Genomic DNA, 7,458 nt, shown 5'->3' on the forward strand with positions numbered 1-7,458 from the left:
TAAAGTTGGTTATAGTATGCGTGCACCCATTATTAAATATATATGAAACAACTGAAACATATCTTGATAAAGGGGATATATGTCATTTATTTGACTGCATAGTAGCTTAAATAATCCACGGGTCTGTAAGGACAGCACCACTAAAAGAAACTTCTCGGTCCACATCTTTGATGTTTTATCAGAATTTTGGTTGAATTGGTCTCAATAAAATCCATTGCATTGTCAAAAATGTTTAGTAGTTTATAGAGGTTCCCAAGGTGCTTAAACACAAGGTGAGATGCAAGAAACTCACAGTGGGGGCAGTGGGACATCTGGATATTGACACATAACCCATGGCACTCCCGTATCCAAAGATGTAGCCATCGATTCTGGCCAGTTGACGTAAGGTTTGGAACGAGCCCAGTTGACGTAAGGTTTGGAACGAGCATTATGAGGCTCAGCATCACCATTGCCATACTCATTTTTCATCTACTCAAACAATAACGAAGAGCAAGTAATATTAGACTCGTTTCTTAGTAGTCCGAATATAGTAAATCACAATCAAAAGCTAACCTAAACAAGATAACCGGCTCACCCTGAAATGCGTAAAGATTTTTTTGCTTGAGCATGTCAACAATTTTGGCCGTGAATCATTTCATTTGAGCCTGCAACAAGAGTCAATGAACTCCAAAACCAGTATCCCAAGAAAAATACTTAAAAGCATAAGGAGAAAATCACCTTGAATGGTTGATTATCCGTTAGAAATTCAATTCCAGGAATGAAATGCAATCAAAGAGGAAATTCAATGTCTCAAATTAGATCAAAACCATCAATTATCAGTAAGACGAAATGCATAAATTGCAAAATTGCAGAAAAGAGTATAGAGCTACCTATAGTTCCATTCTGCACAAACAAGAAAGAAAGAATAAAGATCTGAAAGAGCATAAACTTTTGATAGCTTTTGTCTTTCATAGGAAAGTATAAATAACTTCAGTCAAATTATATGCAGAGGGGTAATTTCGATCTTCCATATGACATATGAGACCTTTATTAAGATATCTTCTATCAGTTCTATTCATATTACCATAAATCCTACCTGTAAGTTTGCAACTCATAATCCTGCCTTTTTTTTAGCTTATTGCCTTTGGTTGCTTGACTTCTCTCTCTTTGTAAATTGTTTCTAAAGTAGAGTCAGTGAGTTACCAACTTAAGTTTATACTTATAAAACAAACAATTTCCAGAACTTACCTCTAATAGTCAATGTAATTTTGCTTTCTTTCCTAAGACAACAATGCTCGTTGGAGATACTTCTCTTCCAGATACTGTCCAAGAAATCTTCTCATCACCAACAAGAATAGTAATGATAAAATTTACACGCTCAAATGGCAGAGTACAAGAAAACCATACCATTATGATAGAAAAAGAGTCGGCAATTACTACATCTCCATCAACCAGCGTGGGCACGTATGCAAGGGGATTCAGCTTCAAGTATTATATTCCACTCATTACAACAGCCAAAAATAAGAACCAAATTTAAAAAAAAATCTTCAATAATTTGTCTAACACCCCCAAACCTAATTTCTCATCTTTGATCCTAATTGATTACAATCAGTTGTTCCATATAACAGTCTAACTAATACAGGCACACACTCCCTCCCAATAGTATTTGCTTAGATCATATACAAACATAGTTGATATAATATTCTCTACTTTGCATTATCTAACACAAGAAAATACGAGAAAAAAACACTTATTTTCCAAAAAAAACACTTTCCATCATATCAAACACATCCCAAGTATAATTTTCTTGTAACTTGCTACAATAAAAAACTTTCAACTTTTCAAAAACTTACAGACATGGAAACAGTAAGTAATCAAATTTTTTTGGTAATTGATAAGTAATAACAAAAGGCAAAAGTAAGTAGATATGTGGAAACAAAATAGTTGTGAGCAGTTTTTTTGGTAAGTAATAATATAAAAGGCAAAAAGTCAGTAGAGACGTGAAAACAAAAAATAGTAGTGACTAGATTGTTTTTTGGTAAGTAATAATAAAAGACAAAAAGTAAGTAGAGCAAAATAGTAGTGAACTGTTTTTTTTTTTGCTAAGTAATTATAAAAGGCAAAAAGTCAGTAGAGACGTGAAAACAAAAATAGCACTGACCAGATTTTTTTGTGGTAAGTAATACTAAAAGACAAAAAGTAAGTAGACATGTCACATGTGGAAATAAAATAGTAGTAAGACAAAAAGTAAGTAAACAGTTTTTTTAAGTAAAAGTAGATATGTGGAAACAATAGTCTTTTTTCAGATTCTATCTATTAAACTGAAAAAAAAGAAATCCAATATCAAATTAAATTATTTCAATTATTTGGTCCATCGATTTAGAAATCTGCAAAGTTGCATTTGTGCATTAACTGCGAAAATGAAAGATAAGTGTTAATAATGATACTCCACTACATTACTAAAATATGAACTTTCGCATGGAACTCATGTCTGAGCTAATGGCAATCCATGCGTCTCACATGCAGACTTCAGAATCTCTAGAACTTCAGGTAATGCGGCTTGGTAGCTCAAACCACATACCTGATAAAAATATCTCATTTATAATGCTGAAAAAATTTATTCAAAAATGCATTAGTTTGCAAGTTCAAACCAATTACCTTGGCATCCTGAAAGGTTGTAACTTTAGAAGTTGAGAGATCAACATCCTATTAAGAAGTAAGAAGTTTGTGAGAATTTCAAAAAACTGGACCCTCGCTATATTTATCAAAGTATGCACAAATAAGCAATTGAACAAAAGCAAGACTCATGCACACCAAGAACAAACACGAAAAATCATGATAAACAGAATGCATCTTAGAGACAATCTGACACCTAAACAAGAGCAGTAATGAGGATTAAATGAAGGACAAAAACATCAAATGATAAGAGAAACTAACAAAGTGAAAGATATAAGCAAAGACTAATAGTGGAGCACGTAGTATTTCAGATCTTAAGAAATTGCAACTTAACTGTTATCGTTTCATTCTCAGGGATAAAGAACTTTACTATGTAACTTCTATCTTAATATTCATTCGTTTGGGGATTGATGTTTCAGCCTGAAGTACCGTGAACTATATTTTTATACATAAAGCACATAAAGATATAGTAACAGTTTCGAAGCATATATGCTTAAATTATCTACTTAACACTGAATAAACACATGCATACATGGTTCCACTACTTAGCTAAGCAGGTAACAAAAGAAAGTAGCGGGAATAAGGGAACAGATAGATTTCGAGAGACAAAAGAACACAAACCTTAAGGGCTTCGCACACACTTTCAAGCTAAGTTGAAGGTTTTAAATACTTAGTTGGGTAAGTCCAATGATCTACACATATTTCTTGTTTTCAACTTGATTTTTATAGGTTAGTGATTTGGTCAAATGTTCTAATCTTGATTGTCTCAGTAGGATGCTGGTTATTTGGAGCAATTTTATAGAGTGAGGATATAGCAATTGATGGCTAAAATTGGATCAAGATTGAAAACTTTGTTGATAAAACTCTTGAATTCTATAACGGTCTTAGAATCCACACTCAAATGGATAACAAGCATGGTTCCACAATATTCCAGATATAGAAAGTCTGCATCTGTCACCAGCCAAGGAGTAGAAGGTTCAAAAGAGCCATCCGAATGTAAAGACTATTCTTAGCTTGTCTGAAATAAGCAAACCTTAGATCACCATCCACATCGACAGTAATCTACAGAGAATCATTAAAGGAATTTAAAGAGCATAATTGTGGTATGAGAAGAAACGGAATCACATACCGAACTATATAACAGAATTTTCCCTAATCAAGTCTTGGAAAATGATGCATCATTACTGCATGTTTCTGCATAGCATTTAAGACACTCAGATCCACGATATACTTCCCTTGAGACTCTTCATACAAATCAACCCTCTCTCCAAATCTTTCTCTTTGAATATAAGTTTGATATACCACATCATATTTAGAAGCGACCTCCAACAAATCATCACTTTTTTCCCAGTGAACCCCTATTGATGTCAAATAATCCTTGATATTATCCTAAAATGAATCCGTAACAATTCGTCTGTTATCAAACAAAAATAACATTGTGTAATCACATTTGAGTTTAAAGAACAAAAGTTTATTAAATTGAATGAGAGGTAATGCTAATTATCAGCTCAAGACAATCAAAATTTCATCTTTTCTCATACCTTCATTTTAACCGCATTAGGGGATACAAAGTAAATTTTCACATCTTGATACTTCGCAAGCAAGTGAGCAACTGAACGAACTGTCCTTATATAAGCTAGATCACTAATAACAACAACTTTTATACCATCAAGTTTTCCTATTTCTCATTCAATGGTGTACACATCTAGAAGGGCCTGTTTCAGAATTAATGAGGACAGTTTTGTTGCTGCAGTCAGACAAGAAAAAAAGACCAAGAAGACTATGTATATGCCATTGATATGCTCTGTTGCAGTCAGACAACAAATGCATGCCCAGATAAATATCATATGCACTCTATTATGTAGTTTCATCCAGTTAAGTCTCTATATGCTATTCAGAGTTTGTTATGAATTATAATGGAAGGCGAACGTTCTAAACACATGATAGTGATATTTACATAGTTAAGACTTAAGAATTATGTTATTAGTGAGCTCCAGAAACTCAGTTGTAATGCATTATCCAAACAAGTTACTATTTCCTAGTCTATATCTGTTAAAAGGGGAAGGATAGAACAATATCCCCACACAAGCTTAGAATGAGGAGAAAAAACTTACCATGAAGCAATTTAACTTTTCCCATTCGATCAATTTCAACAGGATACTTAAGAAGGTGGCCTCTCATTTTAGTGACTTCATCAGTCGTGTACTGTTGCCAGTTGTGTTCACCAAATACTCTCATCCGCCTCATGCATTCAAGACTCTCTGGACGCTAAAAAAATTGCTCTATAGTTATCGTGTGCTCTGTCCACAGTGACATTTTATATTCGTATATCTGCAGTCGAAATGCGATAGCAACTTAGTCACACATTTTTACTACTTGAAAAGAAATGCATTGTAAGAATGGTCTGAATATCAGTTTATTGCATCAATTCGAAGCTACTGTTGGACATCTAACTTTCAAAATAAACTTTGAGATATTCACTCAGTAAAAAGGAACAAAATAATTTGGAAATCATCCTTCTTTAGTATAGTGAAAAAGAACCATTAACACTAAGACAATTGTTTTTCATCTCCAACTATTAGAATTTCTAGATTACTGATGCAAAAACACCACTTACTACATTTACACGTCTACAAGTTATCATCAGTGAACTGGTGGAACTCTACTAAACAAACTCTTTACATAATCTAAACTCAGCTTTTCTATAACTACACTGCCTAACGACGACAAACAGGAAAAAGGGTTAATTCCTTTTTTTCTCTGAACAAGAAAGCAATCGTAAAAATTTTTAAAAATAAAAAACCTTTCAAATTGAGTGGTTTTCGGACACGAAATGCACATGAACTCCTCCAATACGAATAGAGTTTCAACTTCTTTGACTCCTCTCCACTTTCTGCCTAACAATTCATCAATAAAAATAAAGTGATTAAACCAAAAATTAGCCCTAAAAACTATTGTTACCTTTAGAAAAAGAAATAGCACTATCATAAAACAACAACAATTACAGAGGTTTAACTTTAATTTAAGTTATAAAAAACAAAGCTAATTACAGATCCTAATATAAAAAAATCAAAACTTTAATTAATTAGTATCACAAAACAACACGAAGAAGATATCCAAAGGATAATTGAATTAGTTAGGACCATAACAATATTAACTACAGATCTAGAGAAAATAGATTAAAACTTGAATTAATTAATTTGTATAATAGAATAATAATAATAACAGATTTGAAATAAAAGGATTAAGGCTTGAAATAGTTAGCATCATGTATCATATATATAACAAACATCAAATGAAAACTTGCTCGAAAACTTGCTCCACCATCAAAGATGCACTTACCAAAAATAAATCATGATGGACTAATGAAAATTGAGATTAAGAACATGAATTTTGCTTGAAGCTTGTGTTTTGGTGTCAAGGTGCGTAGGGAATACAGTAGAGAAAAGGGAAAACGGAGAAAATGGAGATGAAAGAAGATTTTAGGAAAGTAAAACAGTAGAGGCAAAAGACATGGTAAAGTATCATTGATTGGAGGTTTTAGTTACCAAAATACCCTAACTGTTGGTGTTGTTGAAGAAAATATCCTCAAATAAGATAAAATAGTAGTAATCAAAGTCTTCATTTATATAAAAGAGTAATGTATAATCTGATTGTTATCTATCTAATGACAATTTGCACATTAACTCCTGTTTGATATTAGAGCTACTTTACATACAAAATGGCCTGAGATTTCTCCCAATCATACATGTCTTAGTTTGTTGCTACATATGCACATTATATTTAATCACAAACGTAAAAATGTGGTAAAATATAGATAGTATATCTCTTCTCAAACAGCTATACAAACACACCATTAAAGGTAATCTCATCAACAACAATTGATTTTGCCAATTAGACAAATGCATCATTTTTGGATTATATATACCTATATATGAAGAAAATAAGAACTTTTTCGAGAGAAGTACATTTATGTCTAATAGCTAATGTCAAGTTAAGATTCTTATTCCATATGACTATCTCTCAGATTAAATTTCGATATCCAAAATTCTTACGTAATTTACATTTAGCTCTTTAATAACTTGGATTTAGACCTTCATCTCTGAGTTTATTAGACCAATATGTGTTGGTTATTATAATCATTCGGGAAAGCGGTCAAAAATACCCTGAACTATTTGAAATGGATCAAAAACATCCTTTTATTTGATTTTTTGGCTCAAAAATACCCTTACATTAATTTTTTGGCTCAAAAATATTCTTCTCTCTAACGAAATGCCACCAAATACACCACGTAAATTAAAAAAAAAAATCACTTGACCAGTCCATGTCAATATACACAAATGAAAATCCGTCCATTTAATTCATCTAACCATCAATCTATTTTTTTAAATTTAAAAGACCCAACCCCACTTAGATTTAAAAAAAATCGATCCAAGAGGAAAAAGATTGAAGAATTTGATTGCTAATTTTCTATGTGATGGATTCAAATATTTTGGATTGATCAAGGCGAAAGATGAGGAAACAATTAGGTCCTTAAATTGTTGATCCGAAAGAATCAAATTTTAATTGGTTCGACCCTAAACAATTGGATCCTCAAATAGTTGACTAGATTTCCAAGAGCTCAGATTGCTACTGGTTGTCCTATCTGAATTTGTCTAATGAGGAACCTTATTATAGTGAGAGAAATGGTAATTCAGAGACGAAATTGAAATTTGGAGAGTGAAAGTTTAGTGGCAATGTAGGACAACCACAAGTTGATAAGCTAAAAAATTGCTCGAGTGAGTCTCGTAACTTTGAAAAAAT

The 7,458-nt window shown here is 32.3% G+C and overlaps 1 pseudogene; it reads right to left on the reverse strand.

Moving 5' to 3' along the window:
- Positions 1-3,609: 3,609 nt before the first annotated feature.
- LOC107849486 lies at positions 3,610-4,902 on the reverse strand (annotated as a pseudogene).
- Positions 4,903-7,458: the final 2,556 nt, after the last annotated feature.

This window comes from Capsicum annuum, chromosome 12 (assembly GCF_002878395.1).
Source record: "Capsicum annuum cultivar UCD-10X-F1 chromosome 12, UCD10Xv1.1, whole genome shotgun sequence".
Classification (NCBI taxonomy): Eukaryota; Viridiplantae; Streptophyta; class Magnoliopsida; order Solanales; family Solanaceae; genus Capsicum; species Capsicum annuum.